The following is a 17,794-nucleotide window of genomic DNA, read 5'->3' on the forward strand; positions in this document are numbered from 1 at the left end:
TTAGTAAAATATAAATATACTATAATATTGGACTTCATGGAACAACAAATGACAGCTGTAATGAATGGCGGCTCAAATAAGTATCATCTAGGACAAATCTCCCTCGTCGTAGGATTTGCAGGCACGTGTGCCTCAATGACCCAAAGAGCTATGTTGGCTGGAGTAAGGGCTTTATGCTTTGGCTCATAGTAGAGTCACCCAAGTCAAAAAGGTCAAAGGGTAGAGGGAAGATTTATCATGTATCTCCATGTACCATGAAACCATTGAGGGCAGACTAACCGGCCTATAATTTCTTTTCTTCTGACACCTGACCTTCTTAAAGAGTGGAGTGACATTTGCAATTTTACAGTCTTCTAGGACCATTCCAGAATCTAGTGATATTTGAAAGATCATTACTCAAGCTTCCACAATTTCTTCAGCTACCCCTTTCAGAACAGTGTGGTGCAGTCCATCTGGTCCAGGTATCTTATCTACCTTCAGACTTTTCTTTTTCCCAAGCACCTCCTCCCCAGTAACAGCTATTGCACTCTCAAACATCCGGCAAACTGCAAGTGTCTTCCACATTAAGACTGATGAAAATACTTCTTCAGTTCATCTGCCATTTTTCTTCTCTGTCATTACTACCTGTCCAACATCATTTTCTCGCGGTCCGATTCGCCTTTCCTTTACTCCATATATCTGAAAAAAATGTTTAGCATCTGCCTTATCATTGGCTAGTCATTGGCTTATCATTGAACCCCGCCCCAGCCTTCCCTCCATATTACATCTTTTCACTCCTTTGTGATTTTTTAGTTGTCTGTTGTTGGTTTTTAAAAGCATCACGTAGAAACATAGAAACATAGAAAATAGGTGCAGGAGTAGGCCATTCGGCCCTTCGAGCCTGCACCGCCATTTATTATGATCATGGCTGATCATCCAACTCAGAACCCCGCCCCAGCCTTCCCTCCATACCCGCTGATCCCTGTGGCTACAAGGGCCATATCTAACTCCCTCTTAAATATAGCCAATGAACTGGCCTCAACTGTTTCCTGTGGCAGAGAATTCCACAGATTCACCACTCTCTGTGTGAAGAAGTTTTTCCTAATCTTGGTCCTAAAAGGCTTCCCCTTTATCCTCAAACTGTGATCCCTTCTTCTGGACTTCCCCAACATCGGGAACAATCTTCCTGCATCTAGACTGTCCAATCCCTTTAGGATTTTATACGTTTCAATCAGATCTCCCCTCAATCTTCTAAATTCCAACGAGTACAAGCCCAGTTCATCTAGTCTTTCTTCATATGAAAGTCCTGCCATCCCAGGAATCAATCTGATGAACCTTCTCTGTACTCCCTCTATGGCAAGGATGTCTTTCCTCAGATTAGGGGACCAAAACTGCACACAATACTCCAGGTGTGGTCTCACCAAGGCCTTGTACAACTGCAGTAGTACCTCCCTGCTCCTGTACTCGAATCCTCTCACTATAAATGCCAGCATACCATTTGCCTTTTTCACCACCTGCTGTACCTGCATGCCCACTTTCAATGACTGGTGTATAATGACACCCAGGTCTCGTTGCACCTCCCCTTTTCCTAGTCGGCCACCATTCAGATAATAATCTGTTTTCCTATTTTTGCTATCAAAGTGGAAAACTTCACATTTATCCACATTAAATTGCATCTGCCATGAATTTGCCCACTCACCCAACCTATCCAAGTCACTCTGCATCCTCTTAGCATCCTCCTCACAGCTAACACTGCCGCCCAGCTTCGTGTCATCCGCAAACCTGGAGATGCTGCATTTAATTCCCTCATCCAAGTCATTAACATATATTGTAAACAACTGGGGTCCCAGCACTGAGCCTTGCGGTATCCCACTAGTCACCACCTGCCATTCTGAAAAGGTCCCGTTTATTCCCACTTTTTGCTTCCTGTCTGCTAACCAATTCTCCATCCACATCAATACCTTACCCCCGATACCATGTGCATTAAGTTTGCACACTAATCTCCTGTGTGGGACCTTGTCAAAAGCCTTTTGAAAATCCAAATATACCACATCCACTGGTTCTCCCCTATCCACTCTACTAGTTACATCCTCAAAAAATTCTATGAGATTCGTCAGACATGATTTTCCTTTCACAAATCCATGCTGACTTTGTCCGATCATTTCACCGCTTTCCAAATGTGCTGTTATCACATCTTTGATAACTGACTCCAGCAGTTTCCCCACCACCGACGTTAGGCTAACTGATCTATAATTCCCCGGTTTCTCTCTCCCTCCTTTTTTAAAAAGTGGGGTTACATTAGCCACCCTCCAATCCTCAGGAACTAGTCCAGAATCTAACGAGTTTTGAAAAATTATCACTAATGCATCCACTATTTCTTGAGCTACTTCCTTAAGCACTCTAGGATGCAGACCATCTGGCCCTGGGGATTTATCTGCCTTCAATCCCTTCAGTTTACCTAACACCACTTCCCTACTAACATGTATTTCGTTCAGTTCCTCCATCTCACTGGACCCTCTGTCCCCTACTATTTCTGGAAGATTATTTATGTCCTCCTTAGTGAAGACAGAACCAAAGTAATTATTCAATTGGTCTGCCATATCCTTGCTCCCCATAATCAATTCACCTGTTTCTGTCTGTAGGGGACCTACTTTTGTCTTTACCAGTCTTTTCCTTTTTACATATCTATAAAAGCTTTTACAGTCAGTTTTTATGTTTCCTGCCAGTTTTCTCTCATAATCTTTTTTCCCCTTCCTAATTAAGCCCTTTGTCCTCCTCTGCTGAACTCTGAATTTCTCCCAGTCCTCAGGTGAGCCACTTTCTCTGGCTAATTTGTATGCTTCTTCTTTGGAATTGATACTATCCCTAATTTCTCTTGTCAGCCACGGGTGCACTACCTTCCTTGATTTATTCTCTTGCCAAACTGGGATGAACAATTGTTGTAGTTCATCCATGCAACCTTTAAATGCTTGCCATTGCATATCCACCATCAATCCTTTAAGTGTCATTTGCCAGTCTATCTTAGGTAATTCACATCTCATACCTTCAAAGTTACCCCTCTTTAAGTTCAGAACCTTTGTTTCTGAATTAACTATGTCACTCTCCATCTTAATAAAGAATTCCACCATATTATGGTCACTCTTACCCAAGGGGCCTCTCACGACAAGATTGCTAATTAACCCTTCCTCATTGCTCAAAACCCAGTCCAGAATAGCCTGCTCTCTAGTTGGTTCTTCAACATGTTGGTTCAAAAAACCATCCCGCATACATTCCATGAAATCCTCATCCTCAGCACCTTTACCAATTGGTTCACCCAATCTACATGTAGATTGAAGTCACCCATTATAACTGCTGTTCCTTTATTGCACACATTTCTAATTTCCTGTTTAATACCATCTCCGACCTCACTACTACTGTTAGGTGGCCTTTACACAACTCCCACCAGCGTCTTCTGCCCCTTAGTGTTACGCAGCTCTACCCATATCGATTCCACATCTTCCCGGCTTATGTCCTTCCTTTCTATTGCGTTAATCTCTTCTTTAACCAGCAATGCCACCCCACCTCCCCTTCCTTCATGTCTATCCCTCCTGAATATTGAATATCCCTGAACGTTGAGCTCCCATCCTTGGTCACCCTGGAGCCATGTCTCTGTGATCTCAACTATACCATAATCATTAATAACAATCTGCACTTTTAATTCATCCACCTTATTACGAATGCTCCTTGCATTGACACACAAAGCCTTCAGGCGCTCTTTTACAACTCTCTTAGCCCTTATACAATTATGTTGAAAAGTGGCCCTTTTTAATGCTTGCCCTGGATTTGTCGGCCTGCCACTTTTACTTTTCTCCTTAGTATTTTTTGCTTCTACCCTCACTTTACACCCCTCTGTCTCTCTGCACTGCTTCCCATCCCCCTGTTGTGAACTAACCTCCTCACGCCTAGCCTCTTTAACTTGATTCCCACCCCCCAACCATTCTAGTTTAAAGTCACCTCAGTAGCCCTCGCTAATCTCCCTGCCAGGATATTGGTCCCCCTGGGATTCAAGTGTAACCCATCCTTTTTGTACAGGTCGCGCCTGCGCCAAAAGAGGTCCCAATGATCCAAAAACTTGAATCCCTGCCCCCTGCTCCAATCCCTCAGCCACGCATTTATCCTCCACCTCATCGCATTCCTACTCTCACTGTCGCGTGGCACAGACAGTAATCCCGAGATTACTACATTTGCGGTCCTTTTTCTCAACTCCCTTCCTAGCTCCCTATATTCTCCTTTCAGGACCTCATCCCTTTTCCTACCTATGTCATTGGTACCTATATGTACCACGACCTCTGGCTCCTCAGCCTCCCACTTCAGGATATCTTGGACACAATCAGAAATATCCCGGACCCTGGCACCAAGGAGGCAAACTACCATCCGGGTCTCTGGACTGCGTCCACAGAATCACCTATCTGACCCCCTTACTATAGAGTTCCCTATCACAACTGCCCTCCTCTTCCTTGCCCTACCCTTCTGCGCTACAGGGCTGGACTCTGTGCCAGAGGCACGGCCACTGTTGCTTCCCCCGGGTAAGCTGTCCCCCCCAACAGTACTCAAACAGGAGTACCTATTATCACATATTACCATGCATCACCAATGTGAAAATCTCTAACATTATTTCTTAATACTTCCCACGTTCTCGGCTTCATTTAGATCTGTTTTATGTCAAAGCTCTTACTATGTTTACATGCAGTATAGATGTTAGGCATTTCTTTATGCAGCTGGCTCTTTTGACGTTAAGAAATAATTTCTCCTGGCCTTTCCTTGTTGGATATTTTTCATGGCCAACTCACTCATTCACAGCTCCCAACCTGTACTTCAGCCAAAGTGTGTCAAACTGTGTTCAGTTTTGATCTCCAATACACATTCTCCTTGGACCGTGACCTAACAGGGGAAAGTCACAGTGGTTGTGTCTCTGGCACTAAGTCTGCCTCTGTAACTCTGAGGCAAAAGTGGGGAGAAGAGGCATGCTGCACTTTTGGGGGTTCATTAATTAGGGGAATGGACAGGAGGTTCTCTGGGCAAGAACGATATTCCCATATGGTAAGTTGCCTCCCAGGTACCTGGGTCCAAGGTATCTCGGATCGAGTCCTCAGCATTCTTAACTGGGTGGCTGGACAGCCAGATGTTGTGGTCCATGTCGGTAACAATGGCACGAGCAGGACGAGTGATGAGGTTCTGCTTTGGGAGTTCAGGGAGTTAAGTGCAAAGTTAAACACGGGATCTCCAGGGCTCTGATCTCAGGATTACTACACGTGCCACGTGCTAGTGAGGCCAGAACTAGGAAGATTATACAGTGTAATGTGTGGCTAAGGAATTGGTGTAGGAGGGAGGGCATAATATTTTTGGATCATTTGGTTCTTTTCAAGCCAAGGTGAGATCTGTACAGAAGGGATGCTTTGGACCTGAACTGGAGGGAAACTAATATCCTAGCAGGAAAATTTGCTAATTCTGTACAGTGGGGTTTAAACTAGAGTTGCAGGAGGAGGGAAACCTGAGTGGCAGAACAGTTAGTAGAGAGGTTGTGGAGGCAGATGGTGGTAAGACTTCAGACAAAGTTAGGAATGAAAAGGTTGAGCATGGTGTGACTAGTTTCCTGAGCTGCCTATATTTAAATGCAAGAATTATCATGGGAAAGGCAGATAATAGAGCTCAAGATAAGGTAGCTGGTTTACAAACAGAGGCAATGTGTAGTGAGGAGGAGCTGTTGATAGGGCAAAATTGCAGTCTACTGGATGAGTTATAACGTAAAAGGTGGACAAAATCGAATTGCAGGACTGAAGGTGCTGTATCTGAATGACCGCAGCATACAGAATAAGGTAAATGAAGTTGCAGCACAGTTGCAGATTGGTAGGTATGATGTTGTGGACATCACAGAATCATGGCTGAAAGATTACAACCGAGGGCTTAATATTCAAGGATACACATTTTATCAAAAGGATAGGCAGGAAGTTGGGGTGGGGGGAGGGTGGCATCGCTCTGTTAGTAAAAAAATGAAATCAAATCATTTGAAAGAGATGCCATAGGATCGGAAGGTGTTGAATCATTGTGGATAGAGCTAAAGAACTGCAAGGGAAAAAAGACCATGATAGGAATTGTATACAGACCTTCAAAGAGTAGTAAGGATGTGTCCTATAAATCACAACAGAAGACAGAAAAATGCATGAGAAGGGGCAATGTTGCAATAGTCATAGGGGACTTCAATATACAGGTAGATTGGGAAAATCAGGTTGGTGCTGGATTACAGGAGGTGGAATTTCTCCCACTAAAGCCCATTAGAGTACCAGGTATTCTAGGCAGGTGTTGCACAAGTGAACAAGAATTTAATAGAGAGCTTAAGGTTAAGGGGAGGTGATCATAATATGATTAAATTCACCATGAAAGTTGAGAAGGAGAACCTAAAGTCAGATGTATCAGTATTACAGTGGAGTAAATGGAATTGCAGAGGCATCAGAGAGGACTTGGCCAGAATTGATTGGAAAAGAACACTGGCAGGGATGATGGCAGAGCAGCAATGGCTGGAATTCCTGGAAGCAATTTGGAAGGCACAGGATATGTACATCCCAAAGAGGAAGACGTATTCTAAAGGAAAAATGACAGAACAATGGTTAACAAGAGAAGTCAAAGCCAACATAAAAGCCAAAGAGAGTGCATAAAATGAAGCAAACATTAGTGGAAATTTAGAGGATTGGGAAGCATTTAAAAACCAACAGAAGGCAGCTAAAAAAAGTCATTAAGAAGGTAAAGATTGAATGCAAAAGTAAGCTAGCCAATAAAATTAAAGAAAGTGTACAGTTTCTTCAGATACTGTAAAAGAGAGGTGAAAGTTGATATCGGACCATTGAAAAACAATGCTAGAGAGGTAGTAATGGGGAACAAGGAAACAGTGGATGAACTGAAGAAATATTTTTCATCAGTCTTCACTGAGGAAGTATCTAGCAGCATGGTGGAAGTTCCAGGTGTTAGGGGCATAAAGTGCATGAAGTTACCATAACTAGGGAGAAGGCTCTTGGGAAGCTGAAAGGTCTGAAGTTAGTTAAATCACCTGTACCAAATGGTCTACACCCCAGCGCTCTGAAAGAGGTAGCTGAAGAAATCGTGGAGGCATTAGTAATGATCCTTAAAGAATCACTACATTTTGGAATGGTTCCGGAAGACTGGGACATTGGAAATATCACTCCACTCTTCAAGAAGGGAGAGAGACAGAAGAAAGGAAATTATAGGTCAGTTATTCTGATCGCAGTGGTTGAGAAGATATTGGATTCAATGTGTTTAGGAATACTTGGAGGCACATGATAAGTTAGGCCATAGTCAGCATGGTTTTCTCAAGGGAAGATCTTGCCTAACTAAACTGCTGGAATTTGTTGAAGAAGTAACAAGCAGGAAAAACAATAAAGTATCAGTTGATGTGTGGCTGGATTTTCTGAAGGCCTTTGACAAGGTGCCACACATGAGGCTGCTTAACATGCTGCGAGCCCATGGTATTACAGGAAAGAATCTAGCATGAATAAAATACTACTGATTGGCAGGAAACTAAACAATGGGAATAAATTAATCCTTTTCTGATGGCTGCCAATGACTAGTGGGAAGCGGTTCCACAGGGAACTGTCTGTGTTGGGACCACTTCTTTTTATGTTATATGTCAATGATTTGGTGATGGAATTGATGACTTTGTTGCAAAGTTTGCAGATGATATGAAGATAGGTGGAGGGACAGGTAGTTTTGAGGAAGTAGAGAGGCTACAGAAGGACTTAGATTTGGAGAATGGGTAAAGAAGTGGCAGATAGAATATAGTGTCGGGAAATACGGTCATGCACTTTGGTAGAAGAAATGAAAGGCTTGACTATTTTCTAAGTGGAGAGAAAATACAAAAATCTGAGGTGCAATGTGACTTGGGTGTCCTCTTGCAAGATTCTCTAAAGGTTACTTTGCAAGTTAAGTCTGTAGAAAGGAAGGCAAATGCAATGCTAGCATTCATTTCAAGAGGACTAGAATATAAAAGCATGGATGTATGTTGAAACTTTATAACACACTGGTGAAGCCACATTTGGAGTTTTGTAAGCAGTTTTGGGCCCCTGTATTAAAAAGGATGTGCTAAAACTGGAGAGGGTTTAAAAAATGTTCACTACAAATGATTCCAGGAAAAATGACTTTCATGTGAAGTGCGTTTGATAAAACAGTGCCTGTATTCACTTGAACACGAAGAAATCTACAGATGCTGGAAATTCAAGCAACACACACAAAAAATGCTGGTGAACGCAGCAGGCCAGGCAGCATCTATAGGAAGAGGTACAGTCAACATTTCGGCCGAGACCCTTTGTCAGGACAAACAGAAAGAAGAGGTAGTAAGAAATTTGAATGTGGGAATCTGAAATTATAGGAGAAGACAGGAGGGGGAGGGATGGAACTAAGAGCTGAAAACTTGATTGGCAAAAGGCATACCAGGCTGGAGAAGGGAGAGGATCATGGGATGGGAGGCCTAGGGTGAAAGAAGGGGGCGGGGGAAGACCAGAGGATGGGCAAGGAGTTATAGTGACAGGGACAGCGGGAGAAAAAAGAGAGGGAAAAAAAGGGGGGAAATAAATAAATAAACAAACAAACAAACAAACAAATAAATAGATAAATAAGGGACAGGGTATGAAGGGGAGGTGGGGCATTAATGGAAGTTAGAGAAGTTAGTGTTCATGCCATCAGGTTGGAGGCTACCCAGACGGAATATAAGGTGTTGTTCCTCCAACCTGAGTGTGACTTCATCTTGACCGTAGAGGAGGCTATGGATAGACATATCAGAATGGGAATGGGATGTGCAATTAAAATGTGTGGCCACTGGGAGTTCCTACTTTCTCTGGCGGACAGAGCATAGGTGTTCAGCGAAATGGTCTCCCAGCCTGTGTTGGGTCTCGCCAATATAAAGAAGGCCGCATCGGGAGCACTGGACGCAGTATATCACCCCAGCCAACTCACAGGTGAAGCGTCTACTCACCTGGAAGGACTGTCTGGGACCCTGAATGGTGGTAAGGGAGGAAGTGTAAGGGCATGTGTAGCACTTGTTCTGCTTACAAGGATAAGTGCCGGGAGGGAGATCGGTGGGAAGGGATGGGGGGGGACGAATGAAAGCAGAAAGAGGGGGGAAGTGAAAGATGTGCTTAGTGGTGGGATCCCGTTCGAGGTGGCGGAAGTTACAGAGAATTATATGTTGGACCCGGAGGCTAGTGGCGTATTAGGTGAGGACAAGGGAAACCCTATTCCTAGTGGGGTGGCAGGAAGATGGGGTGAAAGCAGATGTGTGTGAAATGGGAGAGATGCGTTTGAGGGCAGAGTTAATGGTGGAGGAAGGGAAGCCTCTTTCTCTAAAAAAGGAGGACATCTCCTTCATCCTGGAATGAAAAGCCTCATCCTGAGAGCAGATGCGGCGGAGACAGAGGAATTGTGAGAAGGTGATGGTATTTTTGCAAGAGACAGAGTGAGAAGAGGAATACTCCAGGTAGCTGTGAGAGTCTGTAGGCTTATAGTAGACATCAGTAGATAAGCTGTCTCCAAGATAGAGACAGAAAGATCAAGAAATGGGAGAGAGGTGTCAGAAATGGACCTGGTAAACTTGAGGGTAGGGTGAAAGTTAGAGGCATAGTTAATAAAATCAATGAGCTCAGCATGCGTGTAGGAAGCAGCGCCAATGCAGTTCTTCATGTAGCAAAGGAAAAGTGGGGGACAGATACCAGAATAGGCTTGGAACATGGATTGTTCCACAAAGCCAACAAAAAGACAGGCATAGCTAGGACCCATACGGATGCCCATGGCTACACCTTTAGTTTGGAGGAAGTGGGAGGAGCCAAAGGAGAACTTATTAAGAGTAAGGACTAATTCCGCTAGACAGAGGAGAGTGGTGTTAGAGGGGAACTGGTTAGGTCCTGACGAAGGGTCTCAGCCCAAAACGTCGACTGAACCTCTTCCTATAGATGCTGCCTGGCTTGTTACATTCAACAGCATTTTTTGTGTGTGTTGCTGTATTCACTTGAATTCAGAAGAATGAAAGGTGATGTCATTGATAGATATCGAATGGTGAAAGGCATTAATAGCATAGATATGGAGAGGATGTTTCCTATGATGGAAGAGTCTAAGACTAGAAGGCAGAGCCTGAGAATAGAGGGGCATGCTTTTAGACCAGAGATGAGGAGGAATTTCCTTTGCCAGAGATTAGTGAATCTGTGCAATTTATTGCCAAAGGCAGCTGTGGAGCTCAAGTCTTTATGTATATTTAAGGCAGAGGTTGATTGATTCTTACCTGGTCAAGGTATGAAGGGATACAGGGGAAGGCAGAAGATTGGGGCTGAGAGGGAAAATGGAGCAGAGCTGATGGGCCAAATTGCCTAATTCTACTCCTATATCGTATGGTCTAATAGGTTATTGGACTCCCCATAATGTTGCCTAATATGCCATGTGGCTAAAGCTTGGTGCATTCCTTAGCTGGCTGTTAAAAATTTCTGTCAAAGAGTTTTTATTATGCTTCCCACTCTTCTGCCCAGTGTTACTATTTTCCACTAGAAGAATAGACAGTGCATAGGACTTCATTGATCATAGTGTAAGTTGCTTTGTTTGGGTAGGTTTGGCCAAGGAAATTACTGGCCAAAAGTGGAAGGTGATCTAAGGGTGAACACATTTCACTGCTGTGGGGCAAGTTCTGGTCAATACTCTTTTGGTTCTTTGACCCTTAAATAAAATAGCTTATTTCAATGACAATGAGAAAAAAAACACATCTCAATCTTAAGTATATTCAGAAAATCGTGGAAATACTCGGTAGGGCAGGCAGAGTCTACAATGGAAAACAAATTTAATTCTTCTGGTTTTTGATCATTCACTAGACCTTGCAGCATTCTGATTTTTCACACAAAATTGAAAAAAAAATGACTGTTCAAAAACTTTCTTTTCATAACTTCAGTGAGATATCAGGTAAGAAGTACCAGTCAGGGTGGATGTCAGGTAAGGTGGATACTTCCCAGCTTTGCAATTAGTCTCAAGGAGAGAAGCCTTGACCCAACCTTATAATGCCAAAATAACACTGCCAGTGTGAATTCTTTTTATTATTTAACATGCAATAGAAATGTAAAGGCAGAGATCCATCTTTTGAGAAGTTCACTTTTGTTTAGCCTGCTGAGTTCACATAGCTGCAAACGATCCTTACAGACATGGAACAAAATGGCATCAGCCAAATGTCAATGCAGTGAAATAAGATAAACCACCAACACAATCATTATCTCTGCTTGCTTTGAGATTAAACAACTATATACATCCACAGCTATAATACGATACAATATAATATAACTATATTACAAAACAACACATGGTTAGTGGAACAGACTTATTTGGCCAAATGGTCAATTAGAATTACTGCTCCTATATCTTATGGTGCTATGGTTTCCTCCAGGTTCCCCAGTTTCTTCCCATATCCTAAAATTGTGAAGGTTGTTAAGTTCACTGGCCACAGAAAATTGCCCATAATATTTAAAAGAGTGCTAAAGCCTACAGAGAGTTGATGGGAATGTGGGGGGAATAAACTGGGTCAGTATACAATTAGTAGCTGGCTGGTGGTGTAGTGGCATCAGTACAAGACTTTGAGGTGAATGGTCCTTAGTTTGAATCCAGCCGGTCCCTTTCGTGCTTTCGTCCCTGCTGGGATGAGCATTGAGCTAACAACACACAAAATAAGTGCAATGGAAACGGCAAAAATGCTGCCCGTTGTGCCACAAGACATGGAAAGGAACAACACAAACAATCCCATTGGTTTAAAAATGGACTTAGTGGATCATATGACCTATTCTGTGTTGTATTTTTTCAGTGTCTTTACAGCATCTGACAAACAAAAGTGGTTTGTAAATCAACATACCAAATAGTGCACCCAATACACTTTGAAGATATATGCATTTCTATTTTAGGTGCTGGGAATTGTTACATAACCCTTGTGAAAACAAAAGTGATCTCAACCACCAATCTCACAAAAATTATAACTTGCTCATGTAGAGCCAGCTGAGCTGGCTGATTGATATGTTCCTATGCCATGTATTCTAAACAATCCACCTAATTGTCAGCACAGATCAATGATGCATCTACAGTGCATATTTACCAGATAGATATTGTATGAAATCATCCACGTGCTCTTTCGTAGTTGCTTTGCTCCAAGATTTATGCAATATTCTCTATTCCAGGCATTCTGTGATATCTTGCAGCCTTAGAGCTCACTTTCAGCATGTGCAATTCTGTGATTTAAAACAATACTTATGAAAACATAATTAACATGTTTCTCATTAAATACTTTGGATACATAATGTAGATGTTGAAAGGAGAACTGCAGAGAAAGCAATATAACATAGTTTGTTATTGTTAACATCCAAAAGAACCAACTGGATTTTCCATAGTTCAAAGTTCAAAATAGATTCATTAGCAAAGTAGATATATGCCAGCATATACTACCCTGAGATTTATTTTCTTGTGGGCATTCATAGGAGATGCATTGAATCACACTGAAAATCTGCACACAAAGATAAACAAACAACCAATGTGCAAAGGATGACAAATTGTTTAAATGGGAAAAGAAAAAAAAAACATCATAAGCAAGCAAGCAATAAATAAATTTGAGAATGAGTTGTAGAATCATATCCATAGTGGGTCCATTGATTATGGAATCAGTTCAGTGTTGGGATGAGTAAAGTTATCCACTCTGGTTTAGGAGCCTGATGGTTGACGGGTAATAATTTTGTTTCTGAACTTGGTGGTGTGGGGCCTAAGGTTCCTGTACTCCCTTTCTGATGGCAGCAGCAAGAAGAGAGCATGGCCTGGATAGTGAGGTCATTGGTGATGCATGCTGCTTTACCTGCAGCAGCTCTCTTTGTAGATGTGCTTAATGGTGGGAGGGCTTTACCTGTGATAGACTGGGCTATATTCATTACCTTTCATAGGTTTTTCCGTTCAAGGGCATTGGTGTTTCCATAACAGGCCATCATGCAATGAATCTGTATACTCTCCACCAAACATCTGTAAAAACTGCCTAGGGTTTATAAATACATGTCTGAAAATTTCTACAAAAGTCACAAGTAATAAATCACCATCACTATCAATGTATTCCAGCAGCATAATTATTATTTTTCTATTCTACAGTAGAAATCTGTTACCCTACTGGACTTGACAGATGTCAGCCAATGGTGGAATAGCCACAGCATTCCCTTGAGCAGCTCTTCCATTAGCCTGGCTGTTTCTCCTGAGATTTCACTTGCCTGGCCCTTAACAGTGTTGATGTACAGAAAGATCTTGGCACCCAAGTTCGTAGTCCCCAGAAAGTATCTGCAAAGATTGATAGGGTGTCAGAGGATGCCAATGTCATGCTTGCCCTTATTAGTCGAGGGAATTGAGTTCAAGAGTAGGAAGGTTAAGTTGCAACTTCATAAAACTCTAATTAGGCTGCATCTGGAGTATTTCATTCATTTCTTGTTGCCTTATTATAGGAAGCATGTCGAGACTTTGGAGAGGGCGCTGAAGAGATTTATCAGGACGTTACCTGGATTAGAGGGCATGTACTATAAGGAGAAGATGGATCACCTTTTTTATATGAATGGTGGATGCTGAGGGGAGATTTAATAGTTTATAAGATTATGAATGGCAAAACACGGTCTACAGCAAGTATCTTGATCCCATGGTTGAAATGTCTGCTACCAGAGGGCATGGAGTTAAGGTGAGAGAGATTAAGTACAAAAGAGATGCATAGGCCAAGTTATCGTACACAGAGAGGGGTGGAATCTTGTAATGTGCTGTCAGGGTTTGTGGTGGAGACAAATGCAATGGAAATACCCTTGAGGTTCTGAGAAATGTATACCAATGTTCATGAAATGGAACAATATGGGCATTACATAGGCAGAAAGGATTAGTTTAATTGGGTATTTGATAACTAATTGAATTAATTCAGCACACAGTTATGGACTAAGGGACCTGCTCTTGTTCTGTACTCTTCTGTGTTTTGTGTTCCACAGCTAAAGGTTGGAAGCATGGCAACAAACTTGCACAAAACAAGTTCCCATGAACAGCAGCATGATAATTACCAGCAAGCTTTCGGAATGTTTAGTGACGGTGGCCAAGACCCAAGTGGTAACTTTCACATCCATAAAACAGCCAATGCTTTGAGCTAATATTTCAACAATAGCATCTCCAATAGTGTTCTGCTCCCACAGTATGAGAACATCAGTCTGGATGTGTGAACTCCATTCTCAGGAGAGGGACCTCCAACCTTCTGAATTAATGTTAAAAACTCACTCTGAGACATGGCTGATTCAGCTCTTTGAAGATTACTTTCATACATTAAAAATTAAATTTCTTTGAACTATGAAATGACCTTTTATTTGTTTTGTAATAATTAAAGAAGCTCCTGGAGACCATGTTATTCCCATGTCATGCATATAAGATCCTGATTTGAACTGGATCATTAATTTATTTTAATAAACACATATCAGAATAAATTATTAATTAAGAAGCAGTCAATAATGGCAGATCTTTTACAATGGCTGTTAGGATGATAATCCTTGAAAAAACTGGGAAGACTTTGTAATAGTTCAATAATATTTTGTTGTATGTTTTTTAAATGACAGCCTGTTCAGTTCTGACATCAGATGTATGAATATTTTTCACATACTTTCCAATTATATCTTCATATATATATAAATAGAACCAAGAAGTACTTACTGTGCTCAGAATCATTTCTATCCAAGGTTATATAAAAACTTAACTTTGCTGATTCACAATTACTCCCAATTAGAAATTCCATATTTCATATTTCCTTATCAAAGTGAAGGAATACATTTCAGCCTAGCAAACTTGTGTCCAGACTAATACTATCAACTATTAATTTTCTTCCTATATTCCAACCAAGTTCCTTCCAAACTCTTACCACATAGCTACACTAGGTACAATTAACTGCAGGCCATTCACCTACCACGTTTGCAATGCGAGAGGAAGCCAGAGGACCAGGAGAAAATTCCATGCAGACAGAGGGAGACCTTGCAAAATCTACATAGTTACATCTGAAGGTTCAACTCTACTAGCTGCACCACTGTTCCACTGAAATGAACCCCAGTAATTTGCTGGTTGTTTTTAAAAAATAAATTAACCAGAATCACTGGCAACACACACAGTGCTGGAGAAATTCAATACATCAGGCACTATTTGTAGATGGAGGTGGACAGTCAACATGTCACATCAAGGTCCTCATCAGGATAGAGAATATCAACTTGAAACCTTGATACTCCATTTCACTTTATGAATGTGCCTCTCTGTGTTCCCCCATAATCTTGTGCATTGTTCCAGATTTCAGTCCCTTATGTAACCTAAATCACTACATTTGTAGAATTATTGCAGAAATATTTTAAAATGATGAAGGATTGGGTCAAATTATCAAATTTAGGTTATCCCAGTGCTCCCAATATGGCCTCCTCTGCACTGGGGGGACAGGTTGTAAATTGGGGGAATCGCTTTGTTGAGTACCTTCACTTCACCCCGCAAAAGCAGAATTTCCTGATTGCTACTCATTTTAATTCCTGATCCCACTCCTAATCTGATATGTCGGTCCATGGCCTCCTCTTGTGCCATGATAAGACCACCCTCAGGGCAGAGAAGCAACAGCTCATTTTCCAGGTGAGTAGCCTCCAACCTATTGGATCTGGCTTTTTTCCCCTTCTACTCCCCTCTTTTCTATTCCCCAATCTGGCCTCTTACTTCTTCTCACTTGCTTATCACCTCCACTTGGTACCCCTTCTTCTTCCCTTGGTACCCCTTCTTCTTCACTTTCTCCCATGGTCCAATCTTCTCCCTGGTTAGATCAGCCCTCCATCCCCTGCAGTTTCCCTACCAAGAACATATTGGAGTTAATGATGCTGTCATCTACCTGCTGAACAGAGCCTACTCCCATCTGGATAAGCAGGGCAGCACTGTGAGGATCATGTTTTTTGATTTCTCAAGTGTCTTCGATACCATACAGCTCTCATTGCTGGGGGAAAAGCAGTTCAATACAGATTGGCACTTCCATTATCTCCTGGATAATGGACTACCTGACCAGCAGACCACAGTTTGTGTGACTTCAGAGCAGTGTGTGAGACATGGCTATAAGCAGCACTAGGGCCTCACAGCAGACTGTATTGGACCCCTTCATGTTCACCCTGTATACCTTGGACTTTAGATGCAACATTGAGTCATGTCATTTGCAGAAGTCGTCTGATAACTCCGCAATAGTTTGGTGTATCAAGGGAGGATGGGAGGATAAATACAGGGCTCTGGTGGAGGACTTTGTCAAATGGCACAAGATGAATCATCTGCACCTCAACATGATTAAGACAAAGGGGATGGTGATGGACTTTAGGAAGGATAAGCCTGCACTTCTCCCTGATACTACTGATGGTGCATGTGGTGAGGACCTACAGGTACCTGGGGTGCACCTGGATGATAGACTTAAGTGGAGCACTAACACAGATGCTGTGTACAAGAAGGGCCAGCGTCACCTCTACTTCCTGAGGTGATGGCGGTCCTTTGGAGTATGCAGGCCTCTCCTTCAAATGCTCTACCAGTCTGTTGTCACCAGTCCAACCTTCAATTTAATAGTGTGCTGAGGCAATCACATCAACATGGGTAATGCCAACAGGCTCAATAAACTGATTAGAAAGGCTGGCTCTGTTATAGGAGTCAAACTGGACACACCAGAGAGCTGTTCCTGGCAATTCTGGACAATGCTTCTTACACTCTGCGTGCCATCTTGGCAGAACAGAAGAGCACCTTTAGTAATCAACTAAGATTAATTAAAATCAATTAAGCACTGCTCCAAATAGAGCTATCTGAGGTCATTCTTACCTTTGGCCATTAGGCTCTATAATAAGTCAACTTATAGCCAAGGAAGTGATGACCCTTCCTGTTAGACTCTTTGACTTAATTTATTTTTTATTCTTTCTAACTTCTCTTCTAATATTTGTATATTTGTGTATCTGTACACTTGTAATGCTACTGTGACACTGTAATTTCCTTTGGGATCAATGAAGTATCTATCTATCTATCCATCTATCTATCTATCTATCTACCTATCTATCTATCTATCTCTCCAATCAGATTCCTTGCTCTCCAGCCCATCTGGCTTCACCTATCACCTTCTAGCTAGCCTCCTACCGCTCCTCCACCTTTTTCTGTTGACATCTCATTCCTTTCCTTTTCAGTCTTCTAGAAGGGTCTTGTCCCAACATGTTGACTATGTATTCATTTCCATAGATGCTGTCTGACCTGCTGAGTTCCTCCAGCAATTTGTGTGTGTTGTTTTGGATTCCGGGCTTCTGCAGAATTTCTTGTGCGTAAGTTTAAAGTAACTTTTTTTTATTTCAGGTGCAGGTAAAAAGCTAGACTTTGTGCTAGTATGTTTGCCTTTTCACCCACATGCAGTTAATTGATTGACATAATCTTAAATGTGCTTTTACAGTATGCTTGATTGTCACTTCGGTGCTCTTTTGCATTTCATTTGCTTTTTTACATCAGGGATCAAATTTTGTCAACTCCTGTTATGAAATTTTCTACTGGTTTAGTCCTTGTTGGTGTATGTTGTCTTCCTCATCATTTGTATTCATGTAATGGATCTGTGATCTCTGTGTCTATTGTATGATAACTGGGTCACCTTCATAGCCTGTCATGGTGTATGCTTTCAATTTAACTTCGCTGGCATCTATTGGGGATATGTGCTGCTTTCTGCTTTTGCCTGTCATTCAATTGACTA

This window comes from Mobula hypostoma, chromosome 17 (genome assembly GCF_963921235.1).
Source record: "Mobula hypostoma chromosome 17, sMobHyp1.1, whole genome shotgun sequence".
In the NCBI taxonomy this organism is placed as follows: domain Eukaryota; kingdom Metazoa; phylum Chordata; class Chondrichthyes; order Myliobatiformes; family Myliobatidae; genus Mobula; species Mobula hypostoma.